Source organism: Tenrec ecaudatus, chromosome 4 (genome assembly GCF_050624435.1).
Source record: "Tenrec ecaudatus isolate mTenEca1 chromosome 4, mTenEca1.hap1, whole genome shotgun sequence".
NCBI classification, from domain to species: Eukaryota; Metazoa; Chordata; class Mammalia; order Afrosoricida; family Tenrecidae; genus Tenrec; species Tenrec ecaudatus.
The window spans coordinates 31,011,748-31,037,362 of NC_134533.1; positions in this window are offsets into that span (position 1 = coordinate 31,011,748).

The following is a 25,615-nucleotide window of genomic DNA, read 5'->3' on the forward strand; positions in this document are numbered from 1 at the left end:
ATAGAAAATTAAGAAAGAATTATTTATATTTATGTATTTATGCATAAAGCATTTTTATTAGTCTGATTTCATTTATATCCATGAAGAACACACAAATCTATTCTGAAAAGTTTAAATTTATCAAATCTTACACACACAAGCACAGATTGTATCAGCTTAAAATAGCATGTGATGCTATCCATTCCTTGTGAGGTGTTTATAAATTGTGAATCACACTATGAAGCGATATCTCTTGTATTTTTCACTAGTTTAACTGCAATGTTATAAACCCTGAATAACATCATGGGATATATATAAAGTGATACTAGAATTGCTCCTGAGAAGCAGAGTAAAGTCATGACATTATCAGAAAAAGCTGAAGTGCTTGCTATGTGCCATAGCTTGCAATTGCCTATCATTTAATGGTACATGCATCTACTGTGAGGATAACTGTAGGGAGAGAAATCTCTGAGAACACTGCTGCAGCGGTCTCCGCAGTTGCAAACGTCTTGAGCTTTTTGCAGAAACCTTTATATGTCGCAGTCACCATGCAACTTTTACATGGATGCACAGCGAAGCAAAGCATGTTTAGAGATTTACTGTGAATGAAGGAAAAGCAAAGTTGTTATATGACAACTTAAGGCTTAAATCTGAGGCCAAAAGAAACGGAAGCATCTAAATGTGGAGAAACTAATGACTGCAACGGATGGTTTTATAATGTTAGAAAAAAAGTTTAGTTGAAAAAAAAGTCTAACTAATGGAGGCTTCATCCCTAGGACTCTTGACCAGGATGTAAACAGCCTTGCCCTCAGACAGAGAGCATCATAGAGTGAATGCCGACACGGGTTCCATTTTAACATCTCATCATTTGTTTTGCTTTCATCCACTTTCAATTTGTTCTAGTTTTTGTTATTTTCTTTCTTCTGGAGTAGGGTTTTCTGTGTGTTATTATTGTTATTAGGAGTGGGGATTTGTATGATTTTTAAAAAATCATTTTATTGATGCTCATAGAACTCTTATCACAATCCATACATACATCAATTGTGTAAAGCATATCTGTATATTCATTGCCCTCATCATTCTCAAAACATTTGTTCTCCACTTAAGCCCTTGGCATCAGCTCCTCATTTTCCTTTTTTCCCTCCCCCTCCCTCCCTGCTCCTCCCTCCCTCATGAACCCTTAATAATTTATAAATTATTATTTTATCTTATCTTACACTGCCTGGTGTCTCCTTTCACCCACCTTCCTGTTGCCCATCCCGCAGAGAGGAGGTTATATGTAGATCCCCGAGGTTGGTTCCCCCTTTCTACTCCCATTTCCCTCCTGTTATCGCCACTCTCACCTTTGGTCCTGAGGGCTTCATGATTTTTAAAATGTGAAATCAGGATTTTATTTTCTTAGGCTTATGGCAGAGGTGTTTGGGGTGAAATGGGTTGCTAATAGCAGTTAAGAAGAAATTGCTCTAAAATTGATCATTTTAACTTCTGTAAAACTCTTTTAAGTACATCCAAACCATTGAATTATATGATAAATGAATTATATGTCAATAAACGTGTAAAATAAAATAATAAAAAGTCAAGATAGCAGAAGTAGCTTCAGCTACCAAGAGGCAGCAGAGGGGGTTTCAGATGCCATTAAGAAAATAATTGAGGAGAAAGAACATCTGCCTTAGCAAAATTTTAATTCATATGAAAATACTTTCTTCTGGATGAAAAAAAAATGCCACAAAAGACAATGATTAGTAAGGATATAAGGCAGGCCAGTTAGAATAACTGCAGTGTTTCTGCAAATTTAGTTGGGTTTGATCAAGAGTTGGGTTTATGGGTTAAGAGTGTCCTTGTATCAAGATGCTGAGAAGCTGTTTCTGGATTGGTTCCATCTATGCTTTGTCAGGAAGCACCTTGGCCCTAGACACCCGTAACACTATAAGTTCAACATCAAAACCATTTAAATGGTCTATTGGCCCCGAAATATCATGTCTCTAAATCAGCATCTAGATCAGAAAGATACAAATTGTACTCTATGGAAAGTATTCTCAGCACTATGGAAGAAATCCCTAATAGTGAGAACACAAGGAAAATCTGGAAGGACAATATCATTGAAAAGGATAATATCGATGTTATAGAAAGAGTCTGAAAACCATCAAGCCCAGAACAATACATTCCTCCTAGATTAAGTTGCGTCTGGTTGTTGTACCTTACTTCACAGGATTTATAACAAAGTCAACCAAAGAAATCATAAAAGAGGTTGTGGATTCGGAGGAAACGTCAGGTGTGTGAGACATAGGGGAACCACTGAAAGGAAACAAACTGGGATTACTGAATCTCGCTTCTAGGTTCTGATTTTACAAGAGCTTCCGACTTCTCTGACAGGTGCCTTTCTGTGTGAAAAATACTGAAACTAAGTGAATGGCTAAGGAGTGCCGGTACCATAGAGAAGGGTGAAAAAAAACCAGAGTCAGAAATTATTAGTTCTCTATATAAAATTACACAGAGGACCCTATTTTCTGTGTCTCCTCTTCCATCTCCTCCACCATTTCTGCTTATCCCATCTGTGAGACAGTAAGACAGAGCCCTCCCATGATCCCTCTTGGCCTACTTACTCACAGATGATTAGTCTTGGAGACAGAGTACAATATTGTAAATGAATTTGACTTAGAATTTTCTTAATGATATTTTCTTTTCTTGAGCCTACAGTACTGTGAGAATACAGCATGTTACACATAAGCCCCACAAAATAGATGTTGACTATTTTATTAGTGAGGTTTAAGTTTGGGAAGTTGAGAGTTAGGTGAAAATTCTACTGTTCCAAATATCAGTTCCCCTATCCTCATGGTGATCAAGGGTCAACTGTACATAAGAGAATACACAATTGGGATTGATCCTAATTCCTAACAACTCTGTGTAACAGGGTTAAAGTGTCCCATACTGTTTTCTTAATTATCATCATTATGAAAGCATATTGCTATGTTTTTCTCTGTGTGGGTTGGAAAAGTATGCCTTTTGGTTAGCAGTTAAACATAATTTGGGCTATCAAGGCTTTTTAATAATTATTATCATCTATTTTATAATGTTGCAAACAGAATTTATTAAGGTGCTGGCAAAATATTGTCTAGTCCGCTTTATTGCATGGTAAGGATTCCAGGAAAATTTTACTTACTAGACAAAACACAAGATATTAAGATTATGGAAATTAATTTAAAATAGAAGCTATATTGGTTTATGAGTTCAGTCCTTGTTTGATTATGGCAGAGCATTTGCACATGGCACAAAAGGGACTGTGTTGCTATTGTTGTTGTTAGGTGACTTTAAGTCAGTTCTCACTCATAGTGATCTTATGACAACAGACAGAAGCACGGCCCAGTCCTGAGCCATTCTCACAACTGTTACTGTGTTTGAGCCTATTGTTGCAGCTACTGTGTCCAGTCATCTTATTGGGAGCATTAGTGGTTTTTAGTGCTACTTTACTTTACCAGGAAACATGGTGTCTATTCCAGGAAGTGGTCTCTCTGATAACATGCCCAAAGTACATGAAATGAATTCTCACCATCCTTGCTTCTAAGGATGCTCCTTAGCATAAAAATGTGATTGCTCATCTGGAATTCCTTGATACATTTAATATTCTTCACCAATGCAAATGAAAGGAACAATAGGAGTCATATAATATAAAGATAAATCTCATGATGCCTTGGTGGGTTGGTGTTAGAAATGTGAACTTCATTATGTATTCTCTAACGCATAGGCTCCCAAACTTACTTGGCCTACTTCACCCTTTTCAGAAACAAAACAAAATTACTAGCACTTCCCTGACAAAAATGTATCCTACAGTCAATAATCCAAAAGAAAGTGCAGGTATCTGCTTTTCAAATCCCCCTTGGATTGTTCCAGTAACCTACCCTCTGTAAGTACCCATTTTGTGAAATGCTGCTTTAATGAATATTTCATAAATAGTACTTGGGCATCGGTGCTCCATGCGGTAAGGGTAAAAGGAAGGAATCCACTTAGGCTACTCTTCCCAGGGAGTCCTGGAATGGGTGTGTTGTGCTATATGTGTAGATATAGAGTGGTGACAAAGTGAGTCAAGGGAGATTTACAGGATTTTCACTTGATCATATTTATGACTATTTCCCATTGTTCTCCGAGATGGAAAAGACTAAAGGTGAGAATGTTTTTAACAAAATGTTTTGATGCTACTACTTTTTACATAAACACTAAGATCATTAACAGATATTAAAGGGAATATTTCAAGTACCCTGAAGCTTAGAGAACATGTTCCGGTGAGAGATATAAATATGCAAATCAAGAGTCTATATTTGTGTATTCCAACTGATTGTTCCCTCATATGGACAGAGTCCACTACTATAAGGAACTAAGCATTGCAGACAGATAACCAGGTCTTTCTTGCAGGATGCCTTTGAGCGTGCTTGAACACTGACTTTGAGTAGTGGTTGAACTCACCACCACTTCTTCCACCCAGGGCCTCCTCTATGGGATATAAATGGTATTCGAATCAATTTGTGAATGAGATCACCGCAAGTAAACATGGTTTTCATCAGTCAATTTACACTGATCCCCATTCTAAGTATTTCTATACAGCTAATGGATTTATCATTTACTAATGCTCATCCCAGACCATCTAGGTGCCTAATTGTTAATTACTATTGAATTTAGCAAAATTGCTAGGGGACAACTACAAAACAAGTTCTGTTAAAAAGCATTTGCTGAAATCTCTGAGCTGTAATAAACATTACATGCTTACTGGTGTACTAATAAAGGTCTAGTTTTACTAAAATAATTTCATTTTCTTTCCCCAGAAAGAGTTTAATAAACATTCGGATTAAATTGGTAGCTTAAAAGACTCAGTATCAAGGCTGCAACAGGAAATGCGATCGGGACTCTTGGGAGTAAAAGTGAAAAGTGATCCGTGATCAGGAAGAGAGGAGAATGCATATGACGTGCCTGTGGAATCTTGGTGCCCAAAATAAGCCCCTTGACATAGGAGTCAAGGTGTAAAGCACAACAGTCACTGACATGCCACCGCCCCTTCCTTCCCTCCAGGTGCAGAGATGAAACAAGTAGAAGGTAAGCAAATGGTTCTGCTGATTTTCCTTCCATTGCCGTGGGACACGAAGAGCATATTACAATCTCAGATCCATGTTTACAAACTCATGTTCAAGGACAGCTGCCCTATGAGAAAGTAAGAAGTCCGGTGGTGTGGTGAACTACTTACTGAGCTGTTAAGTTGAGGTTAGCATTTTAACTCTACCAGCCACTTGGAGGGAGAATGATGCGGCGTTCTAGTCCAGTAAATACTTAGAGCCGGGAGAGCCTTCAGGGGCAGCACTGCTCTGTCTTACTGACTCCAGGGCAGCAACTTTGGCTTTCAGCTTTTGCTCCGTAAGAAGAGCCTTATGAGCCCCAATAAAAAGATTTTTTAAAAAAAGAAAAATTATTTTAGTGGTCTGAATGATGTGCGCTAACTTAAAGGTTAGCAATTCACACCCCTCGTCTTGCCATGGCAGAAAGTCTTGACCTGCTCCGGTAAGGAGTAGAGTCATTAAGTCCAACGACACTGTTCCACTTTGCATCATTTTGAGTTCCTATGAGTGGTCGTTGACTTTAAGGCTACTGGTTTGGTCCAATTGGTAGATGATCCATCACATACTGATATTAATAATACAGCATACTCAAGGACCAGAACCCCATTCCTATCAAGTTTACTCGGAATCATAGCAACCCTATAGGACAGAACTACTGCATAGATTTCCTCAAGCGGTAATTCTTCCTAGAAGCTGGGTCTATGTTTCTCCCATGGAGTGGCTGGTAGGTTTGAATGATTGACCTTGTGGTTAGCAGTCAAATGCTTAACCCCCGAACCACCAGTCATCCTAATTTTAAAAATACTCCAAACAATTCAGGAAAAAGTAGAAATCGAGATATGTTTCATGTAGTTGAAAAGACAAGCAGGCAACTTATATCTAGATAGGCAAGCTATAGGCAGTTGAGGGATGGGACGGATTTCTTACCTTTCTTGATGAATCATGAAGCATACAATCACAGAGAGGACCTTTAGGCATCCTTTTGTGTATGTTAAAGGTTTTGAGAGAGAGAGAGAGGAATAGCAGGGATAGGGGGTTGGCTGTGCTAGGGAGGGGAGGTTGGTGAATAGAATGCTTATTACTGTTAAGTTCTTCCATTATATGGTGATTATTTATTGTTTCCTATTATGTTACTTGGCATGCTTACACTCACCTAATCTTTTCAAAATTATAAGGTAAATAATTTAATCATGTTCATGTCACAGGTTAAGTGAACTAAGCCTCAAAAGTCATAGCATTATCATTAAGTGAAATTGAACTTAATTCAAGGCCAACTTCACTCAATGGCTATGTTCTTCACCATAATATGTTCTGAAAAAATAGATAACATTTCAAGCATGGAATGTGTGTCAGTATTTGTTATGTAATGCCTGACTAATACTTTTCTTGTCTATCATCCCTGAGGGCATCCTTTACTCTCTTATGGAAGAAGTTATATATATATATAACTTATATATATATAAAGCAGGGTTCAAATTTTTTTCTACAGTAAAGAGAATACTACATAGAATTGAATAGTTTGGAAAAGCAAAGGAACAAGATAGTAAGATTGTTCATATTTAACTCTTTTGCTCAGAATTGAATTTGTGACTACTGTCTAGGAGCCCTGGTAGTGTAGTGGTTGCATATTGGGCTGCTAACCACAAGGTCAGCAGTTCAAAACCTAGAACAACTCTTCAGGAGAAAGAAAAATTTCTACTCCAATAAAGTATTGCAGTCTTAGCAATGCACAGAAGCACTTCTACCGTGTCCTGTAGGGTCACCATAATTTAGCATCAAATTGATAGCAGTGTTCTGTTTTGTTTTATCCTGATTGGTAAATACCATGGGTAGAATTTTAGCTCCCATGTTCTCCACTCCTAAAATTATTACCTTAATTGTATTATGTTATATGGCAAAGCAGATATTATCTAAATGGGTCTAATTTGTTCACAAAACTTTCAGATATAGAAGCAGAAGAAAAAGACAGATTGGAAGTGTGAAAGAACCCGATGTGCTATTGCGGGGTTTGAAAACTGAGGAAGGCCAGTGAGACAGGATAGGATTGGACGCCAGCTGCTGAGAACCCCAACTCCCTGCCCCCTTGCTAACAATGCAAGGCACAAGTAAAGAAAAAGGAACTAAGGCCAACGCGTACAAGGAGGTGAATTCTGTGGTGGTGACGGGAAATGACTAAGTATGGCCTTTTCACCCATAGTCTTTGTAACTCTCACTCAATCACCAGCATGCAAACCAAACATATAGGACTCTAACTCAAGGATAGGTCAGTTTTGCCATTCCTCTTGCTGTAAGAGAACCATCTCAGAGGATAAAGCCCATAAACATCAAGAAAAGCAAAACAACAACAAAAAGAAAACAGCCACCAGCAGAGTGGCAGAGGCAGCAGAGGCACCAGAAGCAATGTCATACTGAGGCAATACGACAGAGCAGAGAAGCAGGTCTCCTGGGCCAGGGAATACTGCAGGGACCAAAAGACCAAGTAGCCCAGAGGCTGAGAGAAACTTGGCAGTTAGCCAAGGAAAGGTTCTACTATGGTCAAAAGGCTGTATCCTTAATGATTTCTGAACCTGACTTGTGATTATCTGTTAACTTCTGTTAATAAACCTCTATAATTGTGAATGTTGTCTACATTCTATGCCACCATTGCAGTAGATGATCAAACCAAACAGTGAAGTAGAGTGCTGTGAGAACAGTTTATATCATAATATGGTAAGAGAAGGCCAGAAGGTAGAAGTATGTTTGAACTCTGCTTTGGTCAGAGATAGCAGTTGGCTTTTGTCCGAAGTGGATTTGGATTCCCTTCCCTAATGAAAGTAGGAAGAGGTCAGTTCAGGTTCCTTTGACATTTCCTCAACTGCAAACCACCTGAATGAGCCTTGGAGGATACTTCTTCAGTCTCTAGAAGGGAACAAAGCACGGCCAAGGTATATCTTGGTTTCTGCATTGTTGCTGATGTACAGAAACGGAATAATAGAATGGTCCTATTCTAAGTTGCTAAGTCGATATTGTGTGTTATGGAGTAAGTTGTTGTTGTTAGGTGCCATCGAGTCAGTTCTAACTTGTAGGGACCCTATGTAAAATTGGACAAAATACTACCCAGCCCTGTGCCTCTCTCACGATAGTTCATATATCTGAGATCATTGTTGCAGCCACTGTGTCAATCCATCTCAACAAGGGCCTTCTTGTTCCTCCATTTTTCCAAGCATGCTGTCCTTCTACATGGATTGGTCTCTTCTGATAACATACCCAAAGTATGTGAGATGGAGTCTCACCATTTTTGTTCTTAGGAGCATTCGACTGTAATTCTTCTGAGACAGATCTCTTTGTTCTTTTGGCAATCCATGGTGCTTCCTAGTATTTGCCAACACGGTAGTTCAAATGCATTGATTTTCGTTGGCTTTTCTTATTCACTGTCCAACTATCACAAGCATAGGAGGTGTTTGAAAATACTATGGCTTGGGTCAGACATGCTTTAGTCCTCAAAGAAGCATCTTTGAATTTCAATGCATTAAAGAACTCTTGAATAACATTTACCTAACACAATTTGATCGCTTGCGTGCAGCTTCCATGAGCATTGATTATAAATTCAAATAAGATGAAATCCTTGATAACTTCAATCTTTCCTCTGTTTATCATGATGTTACCTATTGGTCCAAGGAGTATATCGAGAAAATAGTTAATAAGCAGCATCCTTCTTTTCTTTTTTCTCATGATGGAATAAAATGATTGTATAACCTTTTCTTTGGAATAACAGCTAAATTCTTAAAAACCTCCAATACACTAAGGACAGCAAATTTTCATTTTTAGTGCTTCCAACAGTATGACTCATTGCCATCCAGTCAATTATGACTCATCACAACCCAATAACAACCCACAGTGATCTTATGGGACCGATGAAGACTGTGTATACAGCTTCAGAGGCTGTAAATCTTCATAATAGCAGACTCATTCATTTTTTTTCTTTGAGCAGCTGGTGGATTCCAATGACCAACATTTGATTGAACACAACCCACTGTACACAGAGTGGTCCATCAGTATATCTACCAAAGAGAACTAATTTCCATGCAGTTAGCTTCAACACATAGTGACCCTATATTTCCAAGAGGGCAGATCTTTATTGGTCCTTAGAGTCTCTTGTCTTTCCCATAGACAAGGTGGAAATTTGAATACTCATGTTGCAGTTAGTTTAACCAATGTCTAACCCACAGCACCACCAGGGCTCCATTCAGAATGTATCAAAGAAAGAAACCTTGTGTCTTAACCTTTAAGTGCTAAAACATACAACCATTAAAACCAACAAACAAAAATTCTCAGATGCTAATAGTCGCATTTCTATTAAATGCGCTCAATATTGTTGAACAGGAAATGGGCAATGTACAAGACACAGTGCACTTTTTAATTTTAAAGCCAATTTTTAAGACCAAACATCCTGAAAATCCCTTCTTTTTAAGAACTGGTCATTAAGTTTGAGTTACCTCTTTGAGGATTAAGAAAGATTAGCAGTAAAATCATAAATTGGACTGTTTAATTTTGGAAAACCCTAAGGTTAAATAGGCATATCTTTTCAAGAAAATATTCATGAGTATGACTTTATTTATTACACTGGCAATTTCTATAAATGGTTTGGTTAAATCCAAATGTCACTGTATGCAAATTATGTGATTTGGTTTAATATTAGCATGATGTATTCAGTTCATTTAAAGTACACATATTGTGTGGAATAGGATTTTTATTGTAAGGTACCATATTTTATTATTATTAGCAATTTGTGAGTTGTGTGTGAGTACTTCTAAGATGACTGAATTTTTAAAAAAATGACAGTATCAAAACTTAAAATAGTATAATAGTATAATAAATTCCTATGCACATTATTCAGTTTTATAAGAAGAGTTGTTTTACTAATATCTCAAATATGACCTTGCTCCTGTTCTTTAATGATGAAATATTATTAAACAAAGCCAAAGAGTTTCCTTATCCATAAAGATAGACGAGGGGTGTATGCCAAAATTTCAGGAAAAAGCTCCGCTGGGTGGGGCTTGTATGTAGTATGCATTTTTCCCACTAGACGAGCATTGTGATGGCTAATTTTAGAGAACAGCATGCAGCTTTGAAATTTTGTTTCCTGCATGGGAAAAATGCCACAGAAACTGTCGTGATGTTTAACACAGCTTACAAGGACAGCACTATGGGAAAAACTCAAGTGTTTAAGTGGGTTTCTCATTTTAAAAAGGGTGAAACGTTGATTGATGACAAACCTCATTCTGTACACCCGTCAACTTCTCAAATGGACGAAAATGTGGACTCATAGTACATTTGGAGTTAGTTCCACCAGGTCAGACTGTTAATCAAGCTTTCTATTTAGAGATTCTGAAAAGATTGCATACCAGTGTGTGATTCAAAAAGAAGGCCTGATTTGTGACAGACTGGTTTTGCCACCATGACAATACACCTCCGCATGCAGCCATCTCAGTGTGCCAGTTTTTGCTCCACACACCTTACTCACCTGACCTCACTCCGTGTGACTTATTTTTGTTTCCAAGAATGAAGAACATAAAAGAACAGTGATTTGACAAAGCAGAAGTATTGAAAGAAAAAACAAGGAATGTGCTGTCAGACATCCAGATGAGTTTGAAAAATTTTTCCAAAAATGGAATTGCAGATTTGACAAATGTATTAAGTGTAAAAGAGAGTACTTTGAAGGTTATAAGGTTGTTTTGTTAAAAAATAAATGTAAGTACATAGCTTTGGGAAAAAATTCCATTTAGGGAGGTACCCCCTCATATACACTCATCCATACTCTATTTTTAAGGTAATCATGATGACATTATTCATCCTAAAATCTTAACATTAATTTCTTAGGGCAATCTAGCACCAAGTATATGTTCTATATTTAAAGTTTTCTAATTGATTCCATCGATTCTTCCAGCTTCAGAAATGCTGTGTTCTTCCATTTGGGTTTTCTAACTCCGAGTCCTAGTACTTTCACTGTCTTACTTTGTCATGTTGGCCTGTCCTGTGAGGCTGTTTGACTTCAACTGCTCTTCCTTTTACGTTAGCCAGTCTATGCTAAAGAACATTTTCAGAGTCTCTCGTGGCTTTTTAATTTCTTTACTGTCTTTTAATGAACTTTTACTTTCTTCATTATGATTTTCTTGGTGTCATTTGATATGCTGTCGTTACTACTCAATGTTTCAAATCTATATTAAGACGGATTATGCTCAAGATAAGTTTATTTGTTCGCTTGTTTGTTTTTGACCCTTGTGGACTTGCTTCATTTTCTTCATCCTCAATTCAAACTTGCACATGAGCAAATGATGATCTGTGCCACAGTCAGCTCCTGGCTTTGTCGCTAATATTGAGCTTTCTCATCACAACTTTGAACAGATTTAGTAGATTATATCTCTATGTGGTCTTTCAGGTGCCATCTATATGGACAGTCACCATCTACTATTAAAAAAAAGATATTTGCAATAAATAAATTCATGTCCTTGCAAAATTCAACCAAAGTAGTTTCTTTCACCACAGGCTTATATTCGAACTACTAATACATGCCATTTGTTTCCAACTTTCTCATTCCATTCACCAGTAACTGTCACTTTATTTTATGTTTGATCGATTACAGACTACAGAAGTTGGCAAGGTTCCTTTTAACGACCCCCACCCCCAATTTCTTCCTCTTTTTCCATTAGTGCAAATTTGAGCAAGGGGAGAACAGCAACAAAGTCCCCAGAGAATATCAAAAATAGACTTTGTGACCAGGGCATGGCACCCATCAGACACAATGGGAAAAAACTTGTAAAGGTCAACAAACACTATTTATAGGTTTTTCTTTTGTTGTTGGTGGTGTTATTGGTTGTTGTTTTGTCCCATCTTATTTCTATGCTTATTATTGTCTCTGCTTGTCTATCTAGGAAATATAGACAGGATAAACAATCTGGAGGAGAAAACAATTGCCTGACAGTTCTGAGAGGACACGGGAGAAGGGAAGCAGGCGAAAGGAAGTGGGTATGTCAACAAACCCAGGGACAAGGGAACACCAAGTCATATAAAAATCAATGGAGGGAATAGGATGTCTGGTGGGGCTTGATCAAGAGCAATGTAGCCAAGAGGAATTACAGAAAGTGAATGAAGGCTGAACATGATAGTGGGACACAAGGAAAGCAAAAAGAAATAGAGGAAAGAAGTAAAAGGTGAAGAACATTTACATATATAAATGTTTATACATAATGATAGGGAAATAGGTCTATGTTACTATATTTATATGTTTAGTATTAAGGTAGCAGACAGACATTGGGCCTCTACTCAAGTACTCCCTCAATGCAAGAACACTTTGTTCTAATCTGGCATTCTGTGGTGCTCACCTTCCTGACATGGTCGCTGAAGACAAAATGGCTGCATAAGCAAATGTGAAGAAAGCTGGCGGTTGACGGCTATCAAGGGATATAGTGTCTGGAGTCCTAAAGGCTTGAGGATAAAGAAGTGGTGATCTAGTTGAGAAGCAACAAAGCCCACGTGGAAGAAATATACCATCCTGTGTGATCAAAAGGTATCGATGGGATATCAGGCATCAAAGGCTCAAACAAAAATTCATATCAATGTGAATGAGGGGGAGGGAATAGTTGAGGTCCAAAGCCCATGTGTAGATAATTGGACATCCTTTACAAAGGGATCACAGGGAAGAGATGAGCCAGTCAGGATGCAGTATAGCACCAATGAAACATACAACTTTCCTCTAGTTATTTAATGCTTCCTCCCCTGACTATCATGACCCTAATTCTACCTTATGAAATCTGGCTAGACCAGACCATGTACCCAGGTACAGATAAGAGCTTGAAATATAGAGCATGCAGGACAGCTAAATCCCTCAAGACCAATAATAAGAGTAGTGATACTAAAAGGGGAAGGGGAAGGCTGGGGCAGATACAGGGGACCAATCACAATGATCTACATATAACCCGCTCCCAGGGGGATGAACAAAATTAAAACGGGTGAAGGGAGACAGCAGTCAGTGTAAGACATGGGAAAAAATTATAAAGCATTCATGAGGGAGGGTGGGAGAGAAGAGAAAATGAGCTGATAACAAGGGCTCACAAGCTACATGAGCCCACAATAAAATGATTAAAAAAGGAAGAAAGAATTTTGGTTAAAATTTTTTGAGTAAAAATACTTGGTTTTCATTATACATGTATGGATTTTGTTCTATGGAGACAGTGTTTACTTTAGGCTAGATCTAGAAATGTTCTTTTAATCAAAGGATAGAAAGTCATTGCTCTTCAACTTGTCATTTCTGTCACAATAGGACCACATGATTATGGGATTATGGGATTCAAAATCGTCAAAACCAGTCCATTTCAACTCACTAATTCCTAGGATATCATCCTTCATGTTTTCCATTTCCGACTTCCGATTTTCTTGGATTCATACTTAGCATATTGCAAATTCCAATGATTAATTGATGTTTGTAGCTGAGTCTCCACATTTTAAGTCACACAACACCAGCAAATGCAGTCACAAGAGAGTCACTTGCACGCTCCATGTCATGGATGTTCAGTCAGCTCTGGAGGGTCTTCCAACCCAAGGGGCTCATATTCTGGCACTGTGCCAGACAATGACCACTGAAGTTTACAGCAGCTGGTTTTCCAGAAGTGGACCTCCCTTTCCTTCTATTTATCAGTGGAATTAACTCTGTTGCAATGAGCTTTTTTTTTTGAAGGAGGGTGGCTCTCAGTCTGTAAGCTCCACCAAAACCTGTTCAGCATTAGTAACCCTTCTGGAAACAGCTTTAGCATCACAGAAACATGCAAGCCTCCCCCTCCCCCCACACACTACACACTGACAGACAGGTGGTGGATAAAAGAATATCCAAAATCTCAATTATCCGGAGAAATATTGATATATATACTTCTTTTCTCTATAGTGTATCAATTAGAGTTTGAGAAGTTAAACCTAAATCTTAAAGACAAAGTGATCCCAGTTCACTGCAGATGTCCCCAAACTGATATGTCTACACAAAGAAACCGAATATAATAATTCTTGCCCAGTGAAACAGCATCAGCATTTGATGCTTTTTTATGTCTAAGTTAGACAAATGGAATTTGATATTTTAAAAGTATTTATCATTTCTGATGAAGACTAATTGGGAATACTAAACACACACCTTGAAGCTCTGCTAACCCAAAGAGTAGAGGAGCAAATCCAGCCTTTCAGGAGAAAGATCTCACGATCTACTTTCATTCATATTACAGCCAAGGTAATTATATTGGGAAATTCTCATCTGTCACTTGAGATGCTGTAAGTTTATATATATATAATATTTATATTAGATTTGTTGACAACTAATAACAATAAACACAAACCACAATAAAACGACAACGGAAAAAGAAATATAAGCATTTATGCTTCCAGGAGATGTCGATTTTCCAGCAGGAGAAACCACACATACTGCTGTGGAAGCTTGAGAAATTACTTGTCAATTTATTATCCATGGCTTATGAGCTTGTTCCGATTCTTTCTTTAAATTTCAAAATACTGATAATAAATAAACATTAGCCAGATTCTGTGTGTTATAATACCAAAGTATTAGTGCACCTTAAAAAATGTTTGAGTTTCAGCAAAGCATTAGGTATGTTTGTACCCGTTACTGTACTTAATCTCCAGGGCAGTGATGTGAAGCTAACAGAGGCAGAAACTGTGCTCAGTGGAGACAGACTAGCTGTTTTCCAAGCTCACCTCCATGGTGGTGTCCAAAAAAATACTGAATCACAAAGCCAAGATCCCTGACTCCATTCCAGAACTTTCACTCTCATATCACCACTGAGCTGGGAAATAACAGTAAACTAACAAAAGAAACAGAAAGTGTCCTCAATGTAAATTAAGTATCAAGAGATTAAAAATAGATTAGAATATTAAAATGATGTGTTAAAACAGATTTTCTAAGTATTTTTCAATTACCTACATGAAAAATGAGTGTTAAATATAATCTTGTGTATCTGTAAAAAAAACCAACAACAGATGTTTGAAAGTATAAATTTGATATCATGTTTTAATTATAAAGCTTTTTTCCTATAAATAGCTAAAAAGTGATACAAAATATTGCATAACATTTTCATCTTAATGAAAAATATTATAATTGATCATTGCCTATGTAATTTAAACATGGCACATATTATCAAGAGCTAGTTGATTCCTCTATCATATGTTTACAGTTCATTACCGTGGTGGCGTAGTGGTACAGGTGTGCAGGTACTACTGGAAAGGTCAGTGGTTAGACCCGATTAGCTCCAGGCGCACTGCAGGAGCTCTGTTTGCACACAGATTATAGCCTGGGGAACCTTGTGGAACAGTCGCCTCTCCTCTGTAGAACTTCTATGAGTCAGGCTCTACTAAGCGGAAGCATATTTTATTTCAATAATTCAATTACTTGCCACTACATAAAAGAGGACAGAATATACCTACCTGCCTTTTGGGATTTCAAGATTTTATATCTTTGAGTGTGGTTTCTTCATGCTCTGAACAAGCAACTGTCAACTGCAATATGACTGAAAGAAGTTGGAGTATGTTTCTTTTTGATTGGATTTATTAGAAGGTGGAAGACAGTATTGAATTTGAGTAATAATTTGGAACCTGTCTGTAAATAGACTCTTTGGAGTTGATGCATGAATACATATAGATAAAGATATAAATGCAAACAAAACTCTCAACTAGACTAGTTGTTATATATTGGATTGTCTCCCACCAGATATTTACACGTAGAAATTCTTACATCTATTTCTATAACCATGTTTTGAAATAGAATTTTGTTATATTAAGGAATCTATAACTTTGCAGAATGTCTTTTAAACCTAATCATTTCTGAGGTATACCAAGCAAGTAAGGAAGAGGAAATGTGGTGGAAAATAGATAACCATGTAAAGATCACCAAGACCTATGGAACACACAGAAACAAAGATTGTCTCTAGGAAGATTAAAGAAAGAGTCTTTCCTTAGAGTCAATGCTTGTCTACTTCTAGTCTTCTGGTGTGTGAGAAAAAAGGTTTATGCTTGAAAACCACCCATGAACAATCTGGAGGAGAAAACAATGGGACAGACAGTTCCAGGGGGACATGGGAGAAGAGGAGGTGGGGGGACAGGAACTGGTGTTAACAAACCCATAGACAAGGGAACAACAAGTGATCCAAATTTTTGGTGAAGAGGGTGTGGGAGGGCTGGTAGGGCATGATCAATGGTAATGTAACAAAGAGTAATTGCTGAAACCCTGGTGGGGACTAAGCATGATAGTGGAACAGGAGGAAAGTCAAGGGAAATCGAGGAAAGAGCTGGGAGGCAAAGGTCATTTACAGAGGCCTAGATAAAGACAAGTATATATGCAAATATATTTATATATTAAGATGGGGAAATAGATCTTTGTGCATATAATTATAAGTTTAGTATTAAGGTTGCAGAAGACATTGGGCCTCCACTCAAGTACTCCCTCAATGCAAGAATACTTTCTTCTATTAAATTGGCATTCTATGAGGCCTACCTTGCCAATAAAATCGCTGAAGACAAAGTAGGTACATAAGCAAATGTAGCAAAGAAAGCTGATGGTGACTGACTATCAAAAAATATAGCGCCTAGGATCTTAAAGTCTTGAAGGTAAACAAGTGGCCATCTAGCTCAGATGCAACAAAGTCCACATGAAAGGAGCACACCAGCCTGTGTGATAATGAGGTGCCAAAGGGATCAGTTATCAGGCATCAAAGAACAAAAAATCATATCATTGTGGGCTCACCTCCATGATACAATCGCTGAAGACAAATGGGTGCATAAGCAAATGTGGCGAAAAAAGCTGATGGTGCCCGGCTATCAAAAAATATAATATCTGGGGTCTTAAAGGCTTGAAGGTAAACCAGCGGCCATCTAGCTCAGAAGCAACAAAGCCCACATGGAAGAAGCACACCAGCCTGTGCAATCACGAGGTGTTGAAGGGATCAGGTATCAGACATCATCAGAACAAAAAATTTCACCATAGTGAATGAGGGTGTGTGTGTGTGTGTGTGGAATGGAGACCCAACGCCAATTTGTAGGTCACTGGAGATCCCCTTGCAGAGGGGTCTCGGGGAGGAGATGAGCCAGACAGGGTGCGATACAGCAAGGATGAAAAATACAACTCTCCTCTAGTTCCTAAATGCTGCCTCCTCCCACCCAACCCCACTATCATGATCTCAATTCTAGCTTGCAAGTCTGGCTAGACCATAGGATGGACACTGGTACAGATAGGAACCAGAAACACAGGGAGTCCAAGGCGGATGATCCCTTCAGGACCAGCGGTGTGAGTGGCAATACTGGGGACATAGAGAGAGGGTAGATTGGAAAGGGGGAACCAATGACAAGGATCTACATGTGGCCTCCTCCCTGGGGGGGGGGTGGACAACAGAAAAGTGGGTGAAGGGAGATGTCAGACAGGGAAAGATATGACAAAATAATAGTTTATTAATGATCAAGGGTTCAGGAGGGACCGGGTAGTGGGGAATGAAGGGGAAAAAGAGGACCTGATGCCAGGGGCTTAAGTGGAGAGCAAATGTTTTTTTTTTTTTGTTTTTGTTTTTTTTTGAGAGCAAATGTTTTGAGAATGATGATGGCAATGAATGTACAAATGTGCATTAGACAATTGATGTATGTATGGATTGTGACAGGAGCTATATGAGCCCCTAATAAAATGATTAAAAAACAAAACCAAACCCACGCATGCTTTTTGTTATAGCAACCCTAAGAAAGTTAGACAATGGGGATAACTACTTTCTTTTTCACATTTTAGATAGAATTAAGCAAGACAACTTGATATCAATTTATCAACCACTCTCTATGTACAATACATTATTGTTGGTATTGTAGCAAGTGCAAAGAACTCTAATATAGAGTCTCTGGCCTTAAGAATGTTATGCTGTATGTGAAAACACAAGTATTTAAATATATACTCAGTACTATGAATTGAATTACAGCTTTTTCAGAAAACAGGTTAGGAGAAAATTTACTTATTACATAGGAAAGATAAAAATATATGTTTAGGAATGTTCTTTAGGCATAAAGCAACTTAGAGTCTTGATTTCCCAAAATAGATAAAATAAATGCTTTGTTAAAAATGTATCCAGATGAAATCTGAAAAGTCACATTGACTTGCATATAAAGTTGTTCATAGATAGCTTCCAAATACAATGGAGAAACAGGGAGAAATGGGACACGTGTAGTGGAGGGGCTAAACAGGGCCATAGGATAGACCATGTGCTCCACTTACATCGTATCATCATCATACCATCAACAGTTCTGAAATGGGAACATTTACTCTATGTCATGTATTCAATAATTAGAAATGAAAACAACATTGTGAGTTGTTCAACTTTCAAAAGAACAAGCCAAAAAAGCAACTCATACAACTCATATTTGAATAGTCTAATGACACATTCAAGGTTGTTGCTAATCTTTTTTATTGACATATTTAAGTGTATTTCACATTTGTCTTTAAATTTAATTTTTAAGATATTTTTAGAACCTCTGAAAATACCCATAGCAAATTTCTTTTAAACATCTATCTACAAAGTCCTCAAAGGCTCTCTGTAAGTGAAAGATTTCACATGATTTAGCAAAACCAAGCCAAGGGGGGATACAGAACCAAGTGATATCTGTATCATGGAACCAATTTTCATCCTTTCTTTTAGGCTACTTTAGAGAAAATACTTTCTAAAAATTAACTGCAATCATTTCTCTTGTTCACATATGTAAGTGGCATATGATAATCTTAATACCAATCTCATAAATATTAAGAATGCGAGGAAGTATGTATAAAGTAGTCAAAAACATTTTGCCTATAACCTTGCTTCTGCAGCATCAATGCTCCGGTACTCAGAAGATAGGAGTGTTGGCATACATCTGGTTTAATTTATTCCCTCCTGCCTGCCTGGCTGCCTATGGACCATTCCTTCTCTGTCTTCCTTCCTTTTGTCCAATCTCTTTTATAATTTTTATATTCTCACGCATGTTTATGCTTCTTTCTATCCGTTCGCTAAGGATTGAATTATGTCCCTCTAAAAGTCATTTTGGAATTCTTACACCTGTAACTGTGAATGTGACCTTGTTTAGAAAGATTTATTTCTCTGTAGGGGTCATTAGTTAAATCAAAACGGTCTTGCTGAAGACAGTTGGGTCCACATACTAATCCCATTTGATTGTGACCTTAAAGGGGGGTACAACTGACAGGGAGGCAGGAACACACAGGGGATCCATCTACAAGGCGAGGAATGCCATAAAAACCCCCAGGGCTGCTAGAAACAGACAGACATAAAAGATCTTTTCTTGGGACGGACACACAGAGAAAAGGCATTGCATTTCACTACCTTTTCTTTAAAAGTCTAGTATCCAGTAATGTGAGTCTGTTCTTTAAAGCCACCATTTTGAGATATTTGCCCTATGACCCCCTTAAGACGTGTACACATCCTTATACCTTCCAGCTTGACCTTTTCTGCTCTCCCTTCCTCGATGGCACCTAACAACAGCAATGCTGTTTTTATCATTTATGTTTGTCCTCATTCCTCAGGGACCGTTCTAAGTAAAAATATTTGTCATTTGACTGCAGACACTCAAAACCATTCTCTTTTCTAAGTTATTTGCACCTAAGCTGGTCTGATGTGCACTTGAGCCCCTCCTCAGTGTGCCTCTGGTGATTGGTGGCAACAGCTGAAACTTGAAAGGAATGGTTCGGATCATGGAGATAGGAACAAAAGAAAAAAGGAAGAAAAAAAAACAAAAGTTCAGCAACCACTCTTCCATCTCTGGTTGAGCCAGAATCTGTTCTGATTGTTAAAACTGCCACCAAGTGAACAATACTTTCCATTCTTAACACACTTAGAAATTATGTAAATTAAAAGAGGAGACAGGAATATTCTGATGCGCTGGAGTATATCTTTGGTAATGACCACAGTGGTCCTATTTATCTCTACACACTGTCCGTATGAGAGGTTTCCAATAGAGAGCTCAGATTAACTAGGCAAATGAATCATAAATAAGCTTGCTCATCCTCCTTGCAGATGATTGTCTAGCACTTTGCTTGAGCTTTATTTGAAATATACATGTCTGGTGGAAGCTAATATGGGACTTGGAAGGTATAATGAATAGGCAATGCACCCATTCATAATAGCAAAAAAGACTTTTAGTATCGAGGGTTTTAAATTGCATTTGGTATCTGGCATATAGGATTATCTATATTTGGCTTTAGAAATACCAAAATACCTACAGAAATAATGGCACAGAGAAATAAAGATAGTGGCTTGACAAATGAATGCTTTCTTCAAAACAATAACAAATATTTCTTGTGTTGGCAAGATCTGCTGTAAATGAAAGTACATTTTTGTTACCAGTTTAACTCTGCTAAATGTATGTCAGACAACAGATAAATTTCTAACCTATTGCATGGCAGGCAATGCTGACTGCCTACCCAGAACTCAATACCCTTTCCTAGTATCCCCATCCTGTCCCACAGGGTAGCCAGCAGTCTTTAAACCCCTGTTTGTGGCACCTGGGAATGCTGCAGTGACCAGGAAGACAGTCTTTAATTGCACGGGTAAGGTGTCACCATGCAAAAATGGAAAACTCTATGAACTGTGTTGGCTTATGAAATAATACAGGGAGTGTTCGAGTTCTGAATTTTAGTTGGGTGTGGCCAGAATCTGGATGGATTTTCGGCAAGATGATGACTTTTTCTAGTTTACTGTGAATTTGTTACCTTCCTGTAACCCAGAGAACAGTTTCCTTTTTATCTCTTTTGCAGCAGAAACTTGCACTAAAGGGCAGGATGTTGACTTAACTCGTGCAGCATGCCTTGTATTGACCCTTGTCAGAGACTGGAATCAGTGACCTAGACCTTGTTTCTCCGGCCTGGTTTTTAGAATCATTCGAGTTTCTCCAAGATCTTAGCAATATTAAGAGCATATTGTTTATAACAGTGTCTATGATAACATCTCGTGTAATTTTTATTCCTTCTCTACTTCGCTGTCAAAGGTTATATTCAATATTTTAATATTTTATTAATGGTTTTCCTCAAGTAAATATATACCATATCATAAGCTCACAGGGTCAGCTGTACCCTGTCCAGAGGGCAGCTAGGGGTCATAATCAACTAGATCACAGGGAGTTGGGGTTGGTAATGGTGTTCATCTGTTACTGATTGCTAGAGGAGTCAAAACAGGAAACAATGGCAACTCTCCCATGCTGTAAAAATGCCATTTTGTGTTTGTAAGACATTTTCAAGTGAACTCGGAAAAATCTGCGAAGACTTCGGAGAAATCCTGAGCTGAGTTTATATTCCTTCTTTGTCTCTCGGCTCTAGTGTGGCAGCTTCTGGGGCTTCCGCGACCTCGGCCACTCCGGTGGAGCACTCATACACACTCCTTAGCGACTCTTTTTGCTTGAGGATCATGGGCTTCCAGGTCCTCCCTTTTACACACAGCTTGGTGGCAAAACTGTCCAGTCTCAAGTTAGCATCTTCTGTACCTTATTTGTCTAGTCCCACTCAGTCATTTGGTGGGATTGGCAAACACTATGGATAGAAGCTAAATATCAAATAATTTCACTTCACCATACTGTGGCTTATATGGCTGTTAGTCCTGTAGACTAGTGTCTTGCAAGAGTTTTTGTTTTTCATCATTTTGTATTACTTCAAATTCGTGAACACCAATAGTAGTGTCTTATATGGTGACTTGCAAGCTTTACAGACATGAGATGCTACTCACCAAATGAGGATGCAGAACATAACTTTTATGAACTATGTTATACCAACTGACTAAAATTCCCATAGAGATAATACGTTTATGATCTTCAACCTTTTAACCATTACAAAATCTTGCAAATGATTTGGATAGATCCAGGACACCTCCATAACTGTATCCCAAACATATACGCACCAATGCCTACAAATAAACCTATACATGCATGAGCAATTACTGGCTTATATCTTTCTATAAACATATATGCACACATAGTTAGCTATGTAGCCACATGTACAGTTGACTATTAGTGTAGTTGTTGCGATTCTATCCCTCTCTTTAATTAATATTATTCTTCATAGCAATTAGTGCCATTTAAACTATGATATAAGGCATATTTCTTGTTTAGTTTTGAGTCTTTCCTTATTAGAACATAAGCCTTATTACATAAAAGGGCTGTTTTCTCTGTTAAAAAAATACTTTCTACTTAATTCTTAGTATTGAGATTGATTTCTGGCATAGAATAGGTTCTCAAAGGTTGAACAAAAGTATTTCCAGTGACAATGTAAAGTGGTAAAACTTTAAGGATTTCAGTAAGGAATAGATGGATCATTCACAAGATTCTAGCTGAATAGGCTACTGTAATGTAAGGGATTAAATGCTGATTGTAAAATAACACTTAAGCGCAGTGGTAATGTATTTGTCTCTCTATGCTTGAGAAGGAGAAAGCAAAGCTTTCCACTCGGGTACAGTGTTGCAGTCTCGGAAGCTCACAGGGGCAGTGCTACCCTACCCTGTATGGTCAGCAGGAGTTGTTGTTGACTCCATGGCAGTGACTTTGTTGATTTGTCTTCGAGCTGAAAGGTCAGGCTAAACAGCTCTTATTGGATCTGAGAAATAAGGTCGAAGGTCCAACTCTAGGAAATGTAGTTTCTGTCAAAACCATAGGGAGGTGCGGCAGGTATAGGGGCTCCCAGATCCTCTTTGCTGTTCTTTGGGACTAAAAGGCCTAAAGGAATGTGACACTGAAGCGCAATGAAATGTGGCTGATGTCATATGGCCAAGTCAATCAGCTGGAGTTCAAAGCAGATTAGAAAAGGGGAAAAGTGAAACTTCTTGGAGGGAGAAAGTTGGAAAATGGGGAATAACTAAGATGTTAATATTCTTAATTCATCTTTATGTTTACATGTGTATTTTCCCAATTTCCAGTTTGTCAACATGCCCTCTGTTAAGTTCATTTATAAAGCCCGTGTATTTCTAGAGATGATCCAGACTGGTGAATAGAATTATGCTGACAAAGTATAAAGAGCAGCTACTAACTTACTGATGCTCACAAAGATAATTTTTTTCACTAAACTAGAACATGGAACCCAAGATTTGGTAAAGGATATGTGATTTTATAAATATTTTTAGTACATTAAGAACATATCATGGATCTAGGCCATAACTTTTTATAGGAAATAAATAACAAAACTCTTTCACCTATGACTAAATCATGAAGCTAGAACTTAGAAAAGAAGGATGAAATTCTCATCCACCAGGGAATAGTGTGTATTTGCTAAGTGGAAAGAACATTGGTGGCAAGACTCTTATGCAAGCATAGAATTCTGGGAAATAGCATTGCTGCATTGCGCAAAGTGAACTCTCTCTTGAAATGGTTGAACCTTGGCCGATTATTTTAGGTACAGGGACTGTGTTGCTTCCTGTGTCACGCAATTTTTGTCCGTAGCATCCTTCTGTACCTCACAGTAAGGCTTAACTCTTTTCTTTAGTTCTTTCAGCTTGAGAAATGCTGATCCTGTCCTTCCCTTTGGTTATCTAATTCAAAATATGTGCACATCTCATTATAAGATTTCACCTTTGATTTCCTTACTTTGCACTCAGTATCAAAGGAGACCTGTCACTGGAAATAGGAATCATGTTAGGTAGACTGGAAGGTCCATGCAAACGAAGAAGACCCTCAAGGAGGTGGACTGACACGGTGGCTGCAACAATGAGCTAAAACATACCTAGTAAATGACACACGATTAAGCAACATTTCCCCCCATTATATGTAAGGTTGCTAGTGATCAAAGCTTACAGTGTCACCTAACAACCACAGAGGCCAATGATGACGATCATCCACTAATGCAAGCCAGTGGCATGGAATTTTAAGCAGAACGTGAGACTGCGTTTATCTTCCCTCCAATCCCCTATGATATAGATGCATACATCCTCTCCTATGAGTGATTGGGGCACAGAAGGTAGTTAGACACTTAAGAGGTTGGTAGGAAGAACATTTCAGGAAGGAAATGGGATCCCACCAGGGAGGTGAAATGTAGGTAAACTCTGTTGATTAAATCTTAAGCACACTGACACTAAAAGTATAGCTAAAATTGTGGTAAGATATGTAACAACCATAATTGAGTGGAGGTAAATCAGCAAGAGAGGTATCCTCTGAGCAAGCCAAGAAGCATTAGAACGTACATCGTTCCAGCATAATTTATGCCAGCAGAGTGCCCAGGGATGAAGTCAAGAAAACTGCAGTCCAGAGAATGGCACAACATGCAAGTTGGTCTTGAAACCCGTTACATTTGATAATAAATTCCCCCTCACACCAACTAGCCATTACCTTGGAGACAGGGGACAGGAAAAAGGAGACTCTCTCCTGTAAAGAATGGCTATTATCACAAGAAACTAATCTTCTAAATGCATAACAATTATAAAATAGCTATCAATATGAATCAATTCAATTAATAAAACTATGTTATTTCTATTTTTACACAATAGTGACATAGGGTGTAAGAGTTACATATGAGATCATGGAAACTAACTCTGAGGGAAATATGTCTGGGTCTTATTCCCTGACTGGTTCAGAGGGAATCTGGAAAGTTAGTACTTCATGGTAGGAAAGCCAACCCTCTTTTAAATTGGAGATATATTCCAAGTACATTTTCCTGCATTAATCTATCATTTCCACAGATTTTCAACTTAAAGCTGTGCTACCTTAAAACAAGCACATGGTTGATTCTTTCTCCCTATGGAAACGGGTACTCCTATTTGCTCTATCTCTTCCTGCCGCAGAATCCAACCCCTCTCATGCCTTCCCCCAATAGTAGTTGGGCATAAGGGAACTTTATCCCCCAGGCCTGTATTCAAAATGTTTGCCATAGCCTGAGTTTTGGCTTGGCTACATTAATTTGGTTGTTAAATTTGTCTTGACAGCTTTCAATGTATAGAAAATAACCATGTCGCCCCTGTGGCGCTTTTGAATTTTATTTGTAAAACAAAAGTGGGAATTGTGGGGTATAAAAAGACTTTCCCCCAACTTTGTCTCTCCCAAACATATGCCAAACCTAAGGGAGTGTTTGCCAGCACATGGTGGGAGGTCAGATGCTTAGAGACATTCTCCCCAAAGGCATTCCGCCTTCCAGAGCAATCAGACTACTGTCTGCTCCTTAGTAGGTGGGGCTCACACCCTATTAATAGGATAGTGATTGTTTCCCTGGAGAGCTTGGAACAGCTCAAACCTGGTCAGTGACATCCAAAGTTCGGCTGAATCTAGTATCCACCATGTTGTCCCATGCATACCCCCAATCCCTCCCCTTCCTATTTCATGTATACCCTTAGATTTCCCCCTCTCACTACTGTATTGTCTATAGTACAACCCCTTACTATGGTGTATGTCTTTACCTGTAATCAGCCAGCTTCATGCCCCCAAAGATATATAAGCCTTGGTTAGAAATAAATCGCTTTCTCTCCGGCCATTCCCACTTTTCACAATCCCAAGCGGGCTACCATGAAATGTGTCTGACTCCTTAATTT